The sequence below is a fragment of the Phyllobates terribilis genome, unplaced genomic scaffold (genome assembly GCF_046119375.1).
Source record: "Phyllobates terribilis strain yellow unplaced genomic scaffold, ASM4611937v1 Scaffold_3__8_contigs__length_932513732, whole genome shotgun sequence".
NCBI classification, from domain to species: domain Eukaryota; kingdom Metazoa; phylum Chordata; class Amphibia; order Anura; family Dendrobatidae; genus Phyllobates; species Phyllobates terribilis.
Window position 1 is genome coordinate 653,571,944 of NW_027362763.1, and position 19,749 is coordinate 653,591,692.

General features: G+C 43.4%; 4 pseudogenes; 1 reads left to right on the forward strand and 3 right to left on the reverse strand.

Annotated features, from left to right (window-relative positions):
* Positions 1–5,700: 5,700 nt before the first annotated feature.
* LOC141260644 (U7 small nuclear RNA) lies at positions 5,701–5,762 on the reverse strand (annotated as a pseudogene).
* A 1,199-nt stretch (positions 5,763–6,961) lies between these two features.
* On the forward strand, positions 6,962–7,023 carry LOC141260645 (U7 small nuclear RNA; annotated as a pseudogene).
* A 7,306-nt stretch (positions 7,024–14,329) lies between these two features.
* Positions 14,330–14,391, reverse strand: LOC141260636 (U7 small nuclear RNA; annotated as a pseudogene).
* Positions 14,392–19,358: 4,967 nt separating this feature from the next.
* LOC141260637 (U7 small nuclear RNA) lies at positions 19,359–19,420 on the reverse strand (annotated as a pseudogene).
* Positions 19,421–19,749: the final 329 nt, after the last annotated feature.

Consider the following 19,749-nt stretch of genomic DNA (forward strand, 5'->3'; position numbering starts at 1 on the left):
CCCTTTTAAAGAGTGACCCCAGAGTACTGGCCCGGGAGCCGACTGCCGTGACCTCCCAAGAAGGTAAAGGCCCGGGTACTGAGTCCCCCATATTCCCCCCTGGGCGAGTCAGGTATATCAGGTGGATGCTGGAAGCTCGGCCTGGTATATAAGGTGGATGCTGGGAGCTCGGCCTGGTATATAAGGTGGATGCTGGGAGCTCGGCCGGGTCTCCCTAAGCTTCAGCAATGTGGAGGCCACTGATCCCAGACTTTTGCTGCAACCTTTCAGTCCAGAGATCTAGTGAAAGGTTTATTGTGGGGGTCCTTCTCCTTTAGAAAGGTGCTGTGGAAGACCACATCATTGTGCACTTTTTAACTACAGATAAAGGAAAAATCTGTAATTATCAGAACTAGAGCTATGACTTATGAGTTATAATTACTAAAGACTCTGGAAAGACGTTCTGAGTCCAGTGATTATGAATGAAACTGAAGACGTCGACAAAGAACTCCAATCAACGAGCATTGCAACAAAGATTTTCAATGAACTATACCTCTGAAGAAATCCGATGACTACGTATTTAACTTCATATGGAAGAATTCTGGGTTGAAATCCCACCAAGGACAACAGCTACAGAGAGTTTGTTTGCTCTCCCCATGTTTGCGTGGGTTTCCTCCAGTTCTCCAGTTTCCTTCCATACTCCAAAGACTGATAGGGAACTTCATGCGTGTTTGCTTACTGAAGGCGGATACCCAGATGCAGTCTACTAGGCGTATATGTCCAAAAATGATGCTCATCAAAGCGGACGTTCACTCTGCCGGCACCATTATAGTCTATGGAACTGTCGGCCATACGTCCAAATTCTGTGTTGCAGGTGGAGAGGGAAAAAAGCCCAGACGGTACCCAGAAATGTGTAGAAAAGCGCAATATGAAACCACCCTAAGGCAAACTGTTGCCGCGTTTTCTCTCTCTTTGGGCAGATCTTGGAGACATGCAGGTGGTCTTCCTTGGGACAGTTGTTGGTTCCATGACCTGTGATCAGACAAACCTTACAGGCATTCTCATTACAGTCCTTCATCTCGTGCCATTTCTTACATCTCCGACAGTTAAGCCCGTATGACCTCCCCAAAGAGACTGACTGGGGCCGGAGCTAGAGCTCATGTTCTGAAACTTGGTCCTGGGATTGTGATCGACTACTTGCCAGTCCAGAGTCAATAGATGTTCAGGATGTGGATGGCTCCGGCACAACTGTACAGAACCTCTTCAGGAACATGACTATGCCTATGTCAGGAGTGTGGGGGCTTCATATGGAGATGATCACTCTTCTTTTCTCTCTCTGGATAGTGCAGTTACCCATAAAATGGTTTCATTGGTGATGGGACCTTTATGACCAATCTGGCACAAATAGTTGACTCCCTTTTGTGAGCAATGTATGCCGGACTCCAGTGAAAGCTGCTTGCAGTCTCTTAATCGCTCCCACTGGGTATTATATGATGACATCCCGATGCTGAAAAACCTGGAAGGAAGAGGAGGGGGGTTAAGAGGTAGAAGAACCCTTGAAGAAAGAAGCAGTTGCTAGCTGGGAACTCCTGTACTCTTGCTGGGCTTAGTTGATGCCATTGCTTCTTCCAGTAATTCTACAGCTTTTGGAGGGGATGTTTTCTAGCCCATTTCTCTTAAGGAGGTGGAGCTGTGCAGAATTCCTACTCTGGTCTTGATTTGTAGAATTCTTATCTGGAGACCTTTGTTGAGATTCAGCTGCAGAAAGTCTTCACCAACCTTTATTAGCATAGTTTTTCTGCTGGATGATAAATTGATAATACACAACTATTTCTTGATCTGCTTTTCACAGATATTTGGGCTTTCCAGCATTTGCCAAAAAACTGTTGAGAAATTAGCAAAAGAGCAATTAGTAAAAGAGCTATAAACACCAATCACATGGAGCGTTTCATCCGACCTCCCCTCCCCGATCACCATCAATATCATGGAGACGACACAGAACAGGTTTATCCAGGAGGAAACGAGACTGATACATGGATTTACATAAACAGGAAGGGGCGGGGCTTATCCTACTACTCTATGTATATTAGCATAAAGGGGAGGAGCTTATCATACTCCTGTATGTAGATTAGCAGGACGGGGCGGCTGTGGGTGTTTCGGCTCCTTCCTCACTGTACAAAACCACATCAAGAACGTGGCGATGTCTTTGCTGAGGGTGTGGAGGTTCCTCAGAAATATCATTTGCAAACATAATAAGTGCACGGACACTTACTGGGAAAAGACAAACAGACAAAAAGTCTTCTAAAGGTCTTAAATTGCTTGAATTAGTTAGACATTAGTTAGTTATGATTATAAGCCAATTTGTAATTGACTTGATTTTTCTTTCTGCTGTCATTCTCCAGAAATGAGAGATTTTATCTTTTATAGTGTACAGCTCGTTTCCATGGAGCTCGGCCTCCAGACCCTGGAGTGTACAGTAATTACATCACAGGAGAGGGGTTAACTCTTAACATCCTAGTCAGCTCTCTCCAGTCCATTGATTTCTATAGGACAATGAGCTGCTCACCTCCCTCCTCTCCCTCTCAACTTCTGAAGTGATGCTGATAAATCCCCTCTCTCTTGGACCTTTCTGCTTCTTCATCTGCTTTGTTATCTCTATCTGTAAATACAGGGATAACAGCGTAGACTCAGAACAATCCACTGATGGTTGAATGTGTTATAGCAGATCTTGTGCTGGGCTTTATAGTTCTACTGATACTATGGCTCTGCTACTCACCAGATCTGTCACTCAGGAGGAGAGCCGCCCTGCTGGAGGCCAGGAAGTGAGGAGACTGTAAGGAGACTGCAGAGCTCTGATCTGCTCAAGAGACAACAGGAGAAGAACCCTTCAAGGATTATCAGAAAGGCGCAAGAATATTCCTACTACTGCCTGTAGATTAGCAAGAAGGGGCGGCTGTGAGTGTTTGGGCTCCTGCATCACTGCACAGAACCTCTTCAACAATATTGCAATGTCTTTGTCAAGGTTGTGGCGGTTCCTCATAGAGTCAATTTTCTTTCTTCTCCTTAAAAAGTCAAGACTCACTGACTTAACTGCCACAAAATATCATTAAAGTGAACATCCCAAAGGCTTGACTGCTTAGTGTTTCAAACTTTGTGAAATCCTGGTACCACACACCTCCACCCACTCCTTTTGGCTTCAAAGAAATAATGGTGCTTCTATCTTTGCTGAATGTCCCACTGATCTCCAGCTCCTGGTACAGTCTTCTTATGAGTCTTGGTTGAGTTTCAGATTGGTGCTGTGCCTTTTCCGACACTTCCTTTCTTCGGTAGCCATTTTCAAGAAGGGGGTGGAGCTATGCAAATCTTGAGCTCCTGCGCTGAATCCTCCGAGATGTTTTTGTGGAGCTTTGGCCTCATCAGTGAAGATCTTCATAGCAAACTTCTATAGAGTTTTCTTGATGATCGTTGGTTTTCGAGGTTCTTTCTGCATTTTTTATCAAAATCAAATACAGCTCAGTTAGAAAACTCAACCTTAAATAAATGACCAAACAGTGTCGAGGACCCTAACTGCGACAAAACTAATAGAAAAGTTACAGATATATATCATAGACTAGTCAATATCAGACAAAAAGCCAAGACTTGCTGATATCAAGTTAAACCATAATAATTATTCCTATTTGTAGATTTAATAAAAATATCAGCTTATCAGTTTTTTCAAAATTATTATTTAAAACATCATAAAAGCACTACATACAACAATCACATGGAGAGTTTCATCCGACCTCCCATACCCGATCACCATTAATATCATGGAGACGACACAGAACAGGTTTATCCAAGAGGATACAAAACTGATACATGTAGTTACGTAAACAGGAAGGGGCGGGGCTTGTCCTACTACTGCATGTAGACTAGCAGTAAGGGGCGGGGCTTGTCCTTCTACTGTAAGTAGACTAGCAGGAAGGGGAGGGGATAATCCTACTATTGTATGTAGACTAGCAGGAAGGGGTGGGGATAGTCCTACTGCTGTATGTAGACTAAGAAGAAGGGGCGGAGATAGTCCTACTACTATATGTAGACTAGCAGGAAGAGGCGGGGATAGTCCTACTGCTCTATGTAGACTAGCAGGAAGAGGCTGGGATAGTCCAGCTGCTGTATGTAGATTAGGATAAAGGGGCGGGGATAGTCCTACTACTGTATGTAGACTAGCAGGAAGAGGCGGGGATAGTCCAACTACTGTATGTAGATTAGGAGAAAGGGGCGGGGATAGTCCTACTACTGTATGTAGACTAGCTGGAAGGGGCGGGAATAGTCCTACTATTGTATGTAGATTAGGAGGAAGGGGCGCGGATAGTCCTACTACTGTATTTAGACTAGCAAGAAGGGGCGGGGATTGTCCTACTACTGTATGTAGATTAGGAGGAAGGGGCGGGGATAGTCCTACTAATGCATGTAGACTAGCAGGAAAGGGCGCAGATAGTCCTACTACTGTATGTAGACTAGCAGGAAGGGGTGGGGATAGTCCTACTACTGTATGTAGACTAGCAGGAAAGGGTGGGGATAGTCCTACTACTGTATGTAGACTAGCAGGAAGGGGTGGGGATAGTCCTACTGCTGTGTGCAGACTATCAGGAAGGGGCGGGGATAGTCCTACTGCTGTGTGTAGACTAGCAGGAAGGGGCGGGGATAGTCCTACTGCTGTGTGTAGACTAGCAGGAAGGGGCGGGGATAGTCCTACTACTGTATGTAGACTAGCAGGAAGGGGTGGGGATAGTCCTACTACAGTATGTAGACTAGCAGGAAGGGGCGGGGATAGTCCTACTACTGTATGTAGACTATCAGTAATCGGCGGGGATAGTCCTACTGCTGTGTGTAGACTAACAGGAAGGGGCGGCTGTGGGTGTTTGGGCTCCCATATCACTGTACAAAACTTTTTCAAGAACATAGCGATGTCTTTTCCGAGGGTGTGGGGGTTCATCATCGCGTCAATCTTTTTTCTTCTCTCAATATAGGATAACTTCTATAAAAAGCGCGCTCCATGCAGTCCTCTTATGGGTTTTGTCTGGGTTTTAAGGTTCATGCCGTGGCCTCTTCTGACACTTCATTTTATTGGTAGTAGCTTTCCAGGAGATGGCGCTATGCAAATCTTCATCTTCTTGGCAGCTTTTTCAGTGGAACGTTGGTCATCAGTGAAGGTCTCCATCCTTTGTCTTCCTCATCAAAGGTCTTTTGTTATCAGGAATCTTTAGAGATTTCTTGATGATCGTTGGTCTTGGATTTTGGTGCCGATGATGTCTGAATGGTTTTATATTAAGTTTATGGTGCTGATTAAGAATATGATTTTGGTTTTACAAGATAATTCTGTGGGATATTTCATTACCTAAGACGCTAAAGAGTCAAAAGACCAAAAGCTATTGCATCTGTTATCACACACACAAGTCGTCTTGGGGAAATGCATTATTTTCATGGATGAATTATCTCAACAACTAGAATCAATTCTGCAAAAATAAAAGGATTTTTGATAACAGCAAATAATTCAGAAACATTTCATAAAATCTTGGCACGTGAAAAACTTTTTTGTAGACCTGTGTTTTAGATTACTTCTTCTTAATCCAAACACCAAGGAACCACATAATATAAAAATCAGCACACAAAAAGTCAAGACTTACTGATAATAGTTTAAACCATAGCTATTCTTCTTTCACTATTGTTCACAAAAATTTGGGCTTTCCAGCACTTGCCAAAAAGCTATTAAAGAAATAGTAAAAGAGCTATAAACACCAATCACATGGAGCGTTTCATCCGACCTCCCCTCCCCGATCACCATCAATATCATGAAGACGACACACAGTTCATATTTATCCAGGAGGATACGAGACTGATACATGTATTTACATAAACAGGAAGGGGCGGGGCTACACATTTACATTTATAAGGGCTGTTATCAAGTTCTTAAATTGCTTTAACTAGTTAGACAGCATGAAAATAAGCAAGTTATCAATTGACTTGCTTTTTTCTATCTGCTGTCATTCTCCAGCAATGAGAGCTTTTATCTTTTATAGTGTACAGCTCGTTTCCATGGAGCTCGGCCTCCAGACCCTGGAGTGTACAGTAATTACACCACAGGAGAGGGGTTAACTCTTAACATCCCAGTCAGCTCTCTCCAGTCTATTGGTTTCTATACAGCAGTGAGCTGCTCACCTCCATCCTAGCTTTGAGAAGGGGTGGAGCTATGCAAATTCAGATTTTTTCTGTATAACCCTCAGTGGCTGTTTTTATGGACCTTTGATCATCAATAAAGTTCTTTAACCTTTGTTTTTCTCATCTAAGGTCTTCTAAAAGCAGATCTTAAACTACATTTTAAAAAATTTTCAATGACTGCTGATCTCAGATTCTGCAAACACATGTTAAAATAATAGCTATAATTTCATTTCTATTACTCACAGATATTTGGGCTTTTCAGCATTTGCCAAAACGCAGTTAAACAAATAGTAAAAAGAGCTATAAACACCAATCACATGGAGCGTTTCATCCGACCTCCCCTCCCCGATCACCATCAATATCATGGAGACGACACAGACCAGGTCCTCCATCCTCTCCATCTCAGCTTTGAGAAAGGGGTGGAGCTATGCAAATCCTGATTTTCTTGGCAAAATCCTCAGTGGAAGTTTTTGTGAACCTTTGATCATCAGTGAAGATCTTCATCCTTTGTTTCCCTCAACAAAGGTCTTCTGATAGCAGATCTTCTATATGCAATTGGCCAATATTTACAACCTCATCCTTCCTTCCCCTTCTCACTAATCTGCATACAGTAGTGGGATAAGCCCCGCCCGTTCCTGCTAATATACAGGTAGTAATAGGATTGTCCCCGCCCCTTCCTGTTTATGTAAATGCATGTATCTTGTATCCTCTTGTTCTGTGTCGTCTCCATGATATTGATGGTGATCGGGAAGGGGAGGTCGGATGAAACGCTCCATGTGATTGGTGTTTATAGCTCTTTTACTATTTCTTTAATAGCTTTTTGGCAAGTGCTGGAAAGCCCAAATATCTGTGAAAAATAGAAAGAAAAGATTTGCAGAGTCTCAGTCTATAGAGTAATATGAAGTACAAAGTCTTTTCCCTTGTGTTGTTTTGATTTTCCTGCTGATAAGTGCATGTCTGTATTCTGGACTTTGTTTTCTAGATTGGATAATTTTAAAATTTCTCTTTTGATGATCTGCTCAGTTTTGCAGGGAATAATCTATGGATTATATCTATTTACTGTGCAACAAGTTCCCAGGGTGCAGTTCTCTTCTGGGTTTCCTCCTGATCGGTCTCGGGGAGCAGTGTGGGGTCCTCAGGTTCTTCTCCTCCAGACTGAGCTCCGAGTTCTGCCGGGTTGGTATCTCAGGTGGATGCTGGGAGCTCGGCCGGGTATCTCAGGTGGATGCTGGGAGCTCGGCCTGGTATCTCAGGTGGATGCTGGGAGCTCGGCCTGGAATCTCAGGTGGATGCTGGGAACTCGGCCTGGTATCTCAGGTGGATGCTGGGAGCTCGGCCTGGTATCTCAGGTGGATGCTGGGAGCTCGGCCTGGTATCTCAGGTGGATGCTGGGAGCTCGGCCTGGTATCTCAGGTGGATGCTGGGAGCTCGGCCTGGTATCTCAGGTGGATGCTGGGAGCTCGGCCGGGTATCTCAGGTGGATGCTGGGAGCTCGGCCTGGTATCTCAGGTGGATGCTGGGAGCTCGGCCTGGTATCTCAGGTGGATGCTGCGAGCTTGGCCTGGTATCTCAGGTGGATGCTGGGAGCTCGGCCGGGTATCTCAGGTGGATGCTGGGAGCTCGGCCTGGTATCTCAGGTGGATGCTGGGAGCTCGGCCGGGTCTCCCTAAGCTTCAGCAATGTGGAGGCCACTGATCTCAGACTTTTGCTGCAATCTTTTGGTCCATAGAGCTATTGAAAGGTTTATTTTGGGGGTTCTTCTCCTTTAAAGGGGGCTGTGGAAGACCACATCATTGTGCGCTTTTTAACTCCAGATGAAGGAGAAATCTGTAATTATCAGAACTAGAGCTATGACTTGTGAGTTATTATTACTAAAGACTGTGGAAAGATGTTCTGAGTACAATGATTATGAATGAAACTGAAGATGTCGACAAAGAACTCCAATCAACGAAGATCTTCAGGGAACTCCACCTCTGAAGAAGTACGATGACTATGTATGGAACTTCATATGGAAGAATCCTCTAAAAGTGGGCAGCATGGTGGCTCAGTGGTTAGCACTGTAGCCTTGCGCTGGGGTCCTGGATTCAAATCCCACCAAGGACAACAACTACAGGTAGTTTGTTTGCTCTCCCCATGTTTGCGTGGGTTTCCTCCGGTTCTCCTGTTTCCTTCCATACGCCAAAGACTGATAGGGAATTTCATGCGTGTACTCTTACTGAAGGCGGACACACAGACGCAGTCTATTGGGCGTATACGTCCAAAAATGATGCACGTCAAAGCAGACGTTCACTCTGCCGTCACCATTATAGTCTATGGAACCGTCGGCCATATGTCCGAATCCCGTGTTGCAGGTGGAGAGGGAAAAAAGCCCAGACGGTACCCAGAAATGTGTAGAAAAGCGCAATATGAAACCACCCTAAGGCAAACTGTTGCCGGGTTTTATCTCTCTTTGGGCAGATCTTGGAGACATGCAGGTGGTCTTCTTTGGGACAGTTGTTGGTTCCATGACCTGTGATCAGACAAACCTTACAGGCATTCTCATTACAGTCCTTCATCTCGTGCCATTTCTTACAACTCCAACAGTTAAGTCCGTATGACCTCCCCAAAGAGACTGACTGGGGCCGGTGCTGGAGCTCATGTTCTGAAACTTGGTCCTTGATAGTGGGATTGTGATCGACTACTTGCCAGTCCAGGGTCAATAGATGTTCAGGATGTGGATGGCTCCGGCACAACTGTACAGAACCTCTTCAGGAACATGACTATGCCTATGTCAGGAGTGTGGGGGCTTCATATGGAGACGATCACTCTTCTTTTCTCTCTCTGAATAGGGCAACTACCCATAAAATGGTTTCATTGGTGGTGGGTCCTTTATGACCAATCTGGCACAAATAGTTGACTCCCTTTTGTGAGCAATGTATGCCGGACTCCAGTGAAAGCTGCTTGCAGTCTCTCAATCGCTCCAACTGGGTATTAAATGACGGCATCCCGATGCTGAAAAACCTGGAAGGAAGAGGAAGGGTTAAGAGGTAGAAGAACCCTTGAAGAAAGAAGCAGTTGCTAGCTGGGAACTCCTGTGCTCTTGCTGGGCTTAGTTGATGCCATTGCTTCTTCCAGAAATTCTACAGCTTTTGGAGGGGATGTTTTCTAGCCCATTTCTCTTAAGAAGGTGGAGCTGTGCAGAATTCCTACTCTGGTCTTGATTTGTTGAATTCTTATCTGGAGGCCTTTATTAAGCTTCAGTCACACAAAACCTTCAAAAACCTTTCTTAGCATACTTTTTTGCTGCTGGATGATAAATCAACAATACACAACTATTTCTAGATCTGCTTTTCACAGATATTTGGGCTTTTCAGCATTTGCCAAAAAGCTGTTGAACAATTAGCAAAAGAGCTATAAACACCAATCACATGGAGCGTTTCATCCGACCTCCCCTCCCCGATCACCATCAATATCATGGAGACAACACAGAACAGGTTTATCCAGGAGGAGAGAAAACTGATACATGGATTTACATAAACAGGAAGGGGCGGGGCTTATCCTACTACTCTATGTATATTAGCATAAAGGGGAGGAGCTTATCATACTCCTGTATGTAGATTAGTAGGACGGGGCGGCTGTGGGTGTTTCGGCTCCTTCCTCACTGTATAGAATCACATCAAGAACGTGGCGATGTCTTTGCTGAGGGTGTGGAGGTTCCTCAGAAATATCATTTGCAAACATAATAAGTGCACGGACACTTACTGGGAAAAGACAAACAGAAAAAAAGTCTTCTAAAGGTCTTAAATTGCTTGAATTAGTTAGACATTAGTTAGACATTAGTTAGACATTAGTTAGTTATGATTAAAAGCCAATTTGTAATTGACTTGATTTTTCTTTCTGCTGTCATTCTCCAGAAATGAGAGCTTTTATCTTTTATTGTGTACAGCCTGTTTCCATGGAGCTCGGCCTCCAAACCCTGGAGTGCGCAATAGTTAAATTCCAGGAGGTGGGTTAACTCTTAACATCCTATTCAGCTCTCTCCAGTCCATTGATTTCTATGGGACAGTGAGCTGCTCACCTCCCTCCTCTCCCTCTCAACTTCTGAAGTGATGCTGATAAATCCCCTCTCTCTTGGACCTTTCTGCTTGTTCATCTCTATCTGTAAATACAGGGATAACAGCGTAGACTCAGAACAATCCACTGATGGTTGAATGTGTTATAGCAGATCTTGTGCTGGGCTTTATAGTTCGACTGATACTATGGCTCTGCTACTCACCAGATCTGTCACTCAGGAGGAGAGCCGCCCTGCTGGAGGCCAGGAAGTGAGGAGACTGTAAGGAGACTGCAGAGCTCTGATCTGCTCAAGAGACAACAGGAGAAGAACCCTTCAAGGATTATCAGAAAGGCGCAAGAATATTCCTACTACTGCCTGTAGATTAGCAAGAAGGGGCGGCTGTGAGTGTTTGGGCTCCTGCATCACGGCACAGAACCTCTTCAACAATATTGCAATGTCTTTGTCAAGGTTGTGGCGGTTCCTCATAGAGTCAATTTTATTTCTTCTCCTTAAAAAGTCAAGACTCACTGACTTAACTGCCACAAAATATCATTAAAGTGAACATCCCAAAGGCTTGACTGCTTAGAGTTTCAAACTTCCTGGTACCACACACTTCCACCCACTCCTTTTGCCTTCAAAGAAATAATGGTGCTTCTATCTTTGCTGAATGTCCCACTGATCTCCAGCTCCTGGTACAGTCTTCTTATGAGTCTTGGTTGAGTTTCAGATTGGTGCTGTGCCTTTTCGGACACTTCCTTTCTTCGGTAGCCATTTTCAAGAAGGGGGTGGAGCTATGCAAATCTTGAGCTCCTGCGCTGAATCCTCCGGGATGTTTTTGTGGAGCTTTGGCCTCATCAGTGAAGATCTTCATTGTTGATTGTAGAGCTTCATAGCAAACTTCTGTAGCGTTTTCTTGATGATCGTTGGTTTTGGAGGATCTTTCTGCAATTTTTATCAAACACAGCTCAGTTAGAAGACTCGATATGAAATAAATGACCGAACACTGTCGCAAACCCTAACTGCGACAAAACTAATAGAACAGTTACAGATATATATCATAGACTAGTCAATATCAGACAAAAAGCTAAGACTTGCTGATATCAGATTAAACTATAACAATTATTCATCTACCTAATTTTAATAAAAATTTCAGATTATCAGTATTTCCAAAATTACCATTTAAAAAATCATAAAAGAGCTACACACAACAATCACATGAAGAGTTTAATCTGACCTCCCCTCCCTGAACACCATCAATATCATGGAGACGACACAGAACTGGTATATACATATACAAGAGGATACAAAACTGATACATGTATTTACATAAACAGGAAGGGGCGGGGATTGTCCTAGTACTGTAAGTAGACTAGCAGGAAGGGGCGGGGATAGTCCTACTACTGAATGTAGACTAGCTGGAAGGGGCGGGGATAGTCCTACTACTGTATGTAGACTAGCAGGAAGGGGCGGGGATAGTCCTACTACTGTATGTAGACTAGCAGGAAGGGGCGGGGATAGTCCTACTGCTGTATGTAGACTAGCAGAAAGGAGCTGGGATATTCCTACTGCTGTATGTAGACTAGCAGGAAGGGGCATGGATGGTCCTACTGCTGTATGTAGACTAGCAGGAAGGGGCGGGGATAGTCCTACTACTATATGTAGATTAGCAGGAAGGAGCGGGGATAGTCCTACTACTGTATGTAGACTAGCAGGAAGGAGCGGGGATAGTCCTACTACTGTATGTAGACTAGCAGGAAGGGGCGGGGATAGTCCTACTGCTGTGTGTAGACTAGCAGGAAGGGGCGGGGATAGTCCTACTACTGTATGTAGACTAGCAGGAAGGGACGGGTATAGTCCTACTACTGTATGTAGACTAGCAGGAAGGGAAGGGTATAGTCCTACTACTGTATGTAGACTAGCAGGAAGGGGCGGGGATAGTCCTACTACTGTATGTAGACTAGCAGGAAGGGACGGGTATAGTCCTACTACTGTATGTAGACTAGCAGGAAGGGAAGGGTATAGTCCTACTACTGTATGTAGACTAGCAGGAAGGGAAGGGTATAGTCCTACTGCTGTGTGTAGACTAACAGGAAGGGGCGGCTGTGGGTGTTTTGGCTCCCATATCACTGTACAAAACCTTTTCAAGAACATAGCGATGTCTTTTCCGAGGGTGTGGGGGTTCATCATCGCGTCAATCTTTTTTCTCCTCTCAATATAGGATAACGTCTATAAAAAGCGGGCTCCATGCAGTCTTCTTATGGCTTTTGACTGGGTTTTAAGGTTCATGCCGTGGCCTCTTCTGACACTTCATTTCATTGGTAGCAGCTTTCCAGGAGATGGCGCTATGCAAATCTTCATCTTCTTGGCAGCTTTCTCAGTGGAACGTTGGTCATCAGTGAAGGTCTCCATCCTTTGTCTTCCTCATCAAAGGTCTTTTGTTATCAGAAATCTTTAGAGATTTCTTGATGATCGTTGGTCTTGGATTTTGGTGCCGATGATGTCTGAATGGTTTTATATTAAGTTTATGGTGCTGATTAAGAAGATGACTTTGGTTTTGCCAGATTGTCTCTAATTTCTGAGATATTTGATAGTTAATCAATTACAGTAGAATTCTGGCTTTTATAGCATTGCAAGCTACAAACTGAAATACAAAATAATTCTATGGGATATTTCATTACCTAAGACGCTAAAGAGTCAAAAGACCAAAAGCTATTGCATCTGTTATCACACACAAGCCGCCTTGGGGGAATGCATTATTTTCATGGATGAATTATCTCAACAACTAGAATCAATTCTGCAAAAATAAAAGAAACTTGGAATTCACACGAAAAAATTTTTTGTTTACTTGCCTTTTGGCTTACTTAGAATACTTAATCAAAACACCAAGAAGCAATATAATATAATAATCATCTTACAAAAAGTCTAGACCTTCTGATATCAGTTTAAACCATAGCTGATCCTCTTTCTTTATCTTTCACAGATATTTGGGCTTTTCAGCATTTGCCAAAAAGCTGTTGAACAATTAGCAAAAGAGCTACAAACACCAATCACATGGAGCGTTTCATCCGACCTCCCCTCCCCGATCACCATCAATATCATGGAGACGACACGGAACAGGAGGATACAAGATTGATACATGTATTTACATAAACAGGAAGGGGCGGCATCCAGACGCAGTCTACTAGGCGTATACGTTCAAAAATGATGCACGTCAAAGAGGACGTTCACTCTGCCGGCACCATTATAGTCTATGGAACCGTCGACCATCCATGACCTGTGATCAGACAAACCTTACAGGCATTCTCATTACAGTCCTTCATCTCGTGCCATTTCTTACAACATCTCGGACAGTTAAGTCCTTATGACCTCCCCAAAGAGACTGACTGGGGCCGGTGCTGGAGCTCATGTTCTGAAACTTGGTCCTTGATAGTGGGATTGTGATCGACTACTTGCCAGTCCAGAGTCAATAGCTGTTCAGGATGTGGATGGCTCCGGCACAACTGTACAGAACCTCTTCAGGAACATGACTATGCCTTTGTCAGGAGTGTGGGGGCTTCATATGGAGATGATCACTCTTCTTTTCTCTCTCTGGATAGTGCAACTACCCATAAAATGGTTTCATTGGTGATGGGACCTTTATGACCAATCTGGCACAAATAGTTGACTCCCTTATGTGAGCAATGTATGCCGGACTCCAGTGAAAGCTGCTTGCAGTCTCTTAATCGCTCCCACTGGGTATTATATGACGGCATCCCGATGCTGAAAAACCTGGAAGGAAGAGGAGGGGGGTTAAGAGGTAGAAGAACCCTTGAAGAAAGAAGCAGTTGCTAGCTGGGAACTCCTGTACTCTTGCTGGGCTTAGTTGATGCCATTGCTTCTTCCAGTAATTCTACAGCTTTTGGAGGAGATGTTTTCTAGCCTATTTCTCTTAAGGAGGTGGAGCTGTGCAGAATTCCTACTCTGGTCTTGATTTGTTGAATTCTTATCTGGAGACTTTTGTTGAGCTTCAGTTGCAATCATAGAAAACCTTCACCAACCTTTATTAGCATAGTTTTTCTCTGCTGGATGATAAATTGATAATACACAACTATTTCTAGATCTGCTTTTCACATATATTTGGGCTTTTCAGCATTTGCCAAAAAGCTATTGAACAAATAGTAAAAGAGCTATAAACACCAATCACATGGAGCGTTTCATCCGACCTCCCCTCCCCCATCACCATCAATATCATGGAGACGACACAGAACAGGTTTATCCAGGAGGAGACAAGAGCGATACATGGATTTACATAAACAGGAAGGGGCGGGGTTTATCCTACTACTCTATGTATATTAGCATAAAGGGGAGGAGCCTATCATACTCCTGTATGTAGATTAGTAGGACGGGGCGGCTGTGGGTGTTTCGGCTCCTTCCTCACTGTACAAAACCACATAAAGAACGTGGCGATGTCTTTGCTGAGGGTGTGGAGGTTCCTCAGAAATATCATTTGCAAACATAATAAGTGCACGGACACTTACTGGGAAAAGACAAACAGACAAAAAGTCTTCTAAAGGTCTTAAATTGCTTGAATTAGTTAGACATTAGTTTGACATTAGTTAGTTATGATTAAAAGCCAATTTGTAATTGACTTGATTTTTCTTTCTGCTGTCATTCTCCAGAAATGAGAGCTTTTATCTTTTATTGTGTACAGCCTGTTTCCATGGAGCTCGGCCTCCAGACCCTGGAGTGCGCAATAGTTAAATTCCAGGAGGTGGGTTAACACTTAACATCCTATTCAGCTCTCTCCAGTCTATTGATTTCTATGGGACAGTGAGCTGCTCACCTCCCTCCTCTCCCTCTCAACTTCTGAAGTGATGCTGATAAATCCCCTCTCTCTTGGACCTTTCTGCTTCTTCATCTGCTTTGTTATCTCTATCTGTAAATACAGAGATAACAGCGTAGACTCAGAACAATCCACTGATGGCTGAATGAGTTATAGCAGATCTTGTGCTGGGCTTTATAGTTCGACTGATACTATGGCTCTGCTACTCACCAGACCTGTCACTCAGGAGGAGAGCCGCCCTGCTGGAGGCCAGGAAGTGAGGAGACTGTAAGGAGACTGCAGAGCTCTGATCTGCTCAGGAGGCAGCATGAGAAGAACCCTTCAAGGATTATCAGAAAAGCGCAAGAATATTCCTACTACTGCCTGTAGATTAGCAAGAAGGGGCGGCTGTGAGTGTTTGGGCTCCTGCATCACTGCACAGAACCTCTTCAACAATACTGCAATGTCTTTGTCAAGGTTGTGCCGGTTCCTCATAGAGTCAATTTTATTTCTTCTCCTTAAAAAGTCAAGACTCACTGACTTAACTGCCACAAAATATCATTAAAGTGAACATCCCAAAGGCTTGACTGCTTAGAGTTTCAAACTTCCTGGTACCACACACCTCCACCCACTCCTTTTGCCTTCAAAGAAATAATGGTGCTTCTTTGCTGAATGTCCCACTGATCTCCAGCTCCTGGTACAGTCTACTTATGAGTCTTGGTTGAGTTTCTGATTAGTGTTGTGCCTTTTCGGACACTTCCTTTCTTCGGTAGCCATTTTCAAGAAGGGGGTGGAGCTATGAAAATCTTGAGCTCCTGCGCTGAATCCTCTGTGATGTTTTTGTGGAGCTTTGGCCTCATCAGTGAAGATCTTCATTGTTGATTATAGAGCTTCATAGCAAACTTCTGTAGCGTTTTCTTGATGATCGTTGGTTTTGGAGGTTCTTTCTGCAATTTTTATCAAATACAGCTCAGTTAGAAGACTCGATATGAAATAAATGATCAAACAGTGTCGAGAAATCTAACCGCGACAAAACTAATAGAACAGTTACAGATACATATCATAGACTAGTCAATATCAGATGTAAAGCCAAGACTTGAAGATATCAGATTAAACTACAATAATTACTCAACTTTTTAATTTTAATAAAAATTTCAGGTTATCAGCATTTTCAAAACTGCTATTTAAAAAATCATAAAAGTGCTACATACACCAATCACATGGAGCGTTTCATCCGACCTCCCCTCCCTGAACACCATCTATATCATGGAGACGACACAGAACAGGTTTATCCAAGAGGATACAAGACTGATACATGGATTTACATAAAAAGGAAGGGGCGGGACTTGTTCTACTACTGTATGTAGACTAGCAGGAAGGGTTGGGGATAGTCCAACTCCTGTATGTAGATTAGGAAGAAGGGGCGGGGATACTCCTACTACTGCATGTAGACTAGCAGGAAGGGGCGGGGATAGTCCTACTGCTGTGTGTAGACTAACAGGAAGGGGCGGCTGTGGGTGTTTGGGCTCCCATATCACTGTACAAAACCTTTTCAAGAACATAGCGATGTCTTTTCCAAGGGTGTGGGGCTTCATCATCGCGTCAATCTTTTTTCTCCTCTCAATATAGGATAACTTCTATAAAAAGCGCGCTCCATGCAGTCTTCTTATGGGTTTTGACTGGGTTTTAAGGTTCATGCTGTGGCCTCTTCTGACACTTGATTTCATTGGTAGCAGCTTTCCAGGAGATGGCGCTATGCAAATCTTCATCTTCTTGGCAGCTTTCTCAGTGGAACGTTGGTCATCAGTGAAGGTCTCCATCCTTTGTCTTCCTCATCAAAGGTCTTTTGTTATCAGAAATCTTTAGAGATTTCTTGATGATCGTTGGTCTTGGATTTTGGTGCCGATGATGTCTGAATGGTTTTATATTAAGTTTATGGTGCTGATTAAGAATATGATTTTGTTTTTGCCAGATTGTCTCTAATTTCTGAGATATTTGATAGTTAATCAATTACAGTAGAATTCTGGCTTTTATAGCATTGTAAGCTACAAACTGAAATACAAAATAATTCTATGGGATATTTCATTACCTAAGACGCTAAAGAGTCAAAAGACCAAAAGCTATTGCATCTGTTATCACACACAAGTCGCCTTGGGGGAATGCATTATTTTCATGGATGAATTATCTCAACAACTAGAATCAATTCTGCAAAAATAAAAGGATTTTGGAATTCAACAAAATATTCGGAAACCCTTCATAAAATCTTGACACTTAAAACATTTTTTGTAGACCTGTGTTTTAGATTACTTAGAATACTTGATCTTAATCAAAACACCAAGGAGCCATATAATATAAAAATCATCACATAAAAAGTCAAGACTTACTGATATTAGCTTGAACCATAGTTATTCCTCTTTCTCCTTTTTTTCACACATATTTAGCCAAAAAGCTGTCAAACAAATAGTAAAAGAGCTATAAACACCAATCACATGGAGCATTTCTTCTGACCTCCCCTCCCCGATCACCATCAATATCATGGAGATGACACGGAACAGGTGGATACAAGACTGATACATGGATTTACATAAACAGGAAGGGGCGGGGCAAATCCTATAACTGCCTGTAAAAATGAAAAGATGTGCTGATTCTCAGTCTATGGAATAGCATGAAGCATAATGTCTGTTCCTTTATGCGTTGGTTTGAATTTCCATCTTTTAAGTGCTTGTTTGTATTATGGACTTTGCTTTCTCGAATGCTTAGTTTTAAAATTTCTCTGTGCAACAAGTTCCCAGGGTGCATTTCTCTTCTGGGTTTCCTCCTGACCGGTCTCGGGGGAGCAGTGTGTGGTCCTCAGGTTCTTCTCCTCCTGAGTCGCTCCGAACTATCAGAACTAGAGCTATGACTTGTGAGTTATAATTTCTAACGACTCTGGAAAGACGTTCTGAGTCCAGTGATTATGAATGAAACTGAAGACGTCGACAAAGAACTCCAATCAACGAGCATTGCAACAAGGATCTTCAATGAACTATACCTCTGAAGAAATCCGATGACTACGTATTTAACTTCATATGGAAGAATTCTGGGTTGAAATCCCACCAAGGACAACAGCTACAGGGAGTTTGTTTGCTCTCCCCATGTTTGCGTGGTTTTCCTCCAGTTCTCCAGTTTCCTCCCATACTCCAAAGACTGATAGGGAACTTCATACGTATTTGCTTACTGAAGGCGGATACCCAGACGCAGTCTACTAGGCGTATATGTCCAAAAATGATGCTCATCAAGGCGGACGTTCACTCTACCGGCACCATTATAGTCTATGGAACCGTCGACCATACGTCCAAATTCTGTGTTGCAGGTGGAGAGGGAAAAAAGCCCAGACGGTACCCAGAAATGTGTAGAAAAGTGCAATATGAAACCACCCTAAGGCAAACTGTTGCCCAGGTTTTCTCTATCTTTGGGCAGATCTTGGAGACATGCAGGTGGTCTTCTTCAGGATACTTGTTGGTTCCATAACCTGTAATCAGACAAACCTTACAGGCATTCTCATTACAGTCCTTCTTCTCGTGCCATTTCTTACATCTCCAACAGTTAAGTCCTTATGACCTCCCCAAAGAGACTGACTGGGGCCGGTGCTGGAACTCATGTTCTGACACTTGGTCCTTGATAGTGGGATTGTGATCGACTACTTGCCAGTCCAGAGTCAATAGCTGCTCAGGATGTGGATGGCTCCGGCACAACTGTACAGAACCTCTTCAGGAACATGACTATGCCTATGTCAGGAGTGTGGGGGTTTCATATGGAGACGATCACTCTTCTTTTCTCTCTCTGGATAGGGCAACTACCCATAAAATGGTTTAATTGGTGATGGGTCCTTTATGACCAATCTGGCATAAATAGTTGACTCCCTTTTGTGAGCAATGTATGCCGGACTCCAGTGAAAGCTGCTTGCAGTCTCTTAATCACTCCCACTGGGTATTAAATGACGGCATCCCGATGCTGAAAAACCTGGAAGGAAGAGGAGGGGGGTTAAGAGGTAGAAGAACCCTTGAAGAAAGAAGCAGTTGCTTGCTGGGAACTCCTGTGCTCTTGCTGGGCTTAGTTGATGCCATTGCTTCTTCCAGTAATTCTACAGCTTTTGGAGGGGATGTTTTCTAGCCCATCTCTCTTAAGGAGGTGGAGCTGTGCAGAATTCCTACTCTGGTCTTGATTTGTAGAATTCTTATCTGGAGGTCTTTGTTGAGCTTTAGTTGCAGAAAATCTTCACCAACCTTTATTAGCATAGTTTTTTGCTGCTAGATGATAAATTGGTAATACACAACTATTTCTAGGGCTGCTTTTCACAGATATTGGGGCTTTTCAGCATTTGCCAAAAAGCTATTGAACAAATAGTAAAAGAGCTATAAACACCAATCACATGGAGCGTTTCATCCGACCTCCCCTTCCCGATCACCATCAATATCATGGAGACGACACAGAACAGGTTTATCCAGGAGGAGACAAGACTGATACATGGATTTACATAAACTGGAAGGGGCAGGGCTTATCCTACTACTCTATGTATATTAGCATAAAGGGGAGGAGCCTATTATACTCCTGTATGTAGATTAGTAGGACGGGGCGGCTGTGGGTGTTTCGGCTCCAAGTGAGGAGACTGTAAGGAGACTGCAGAGCTCTGATCTGCTCAAGAGACAACATGAGAAGAACCCTTCAAGGATTATCAGAAAAGCGCAAGAATATT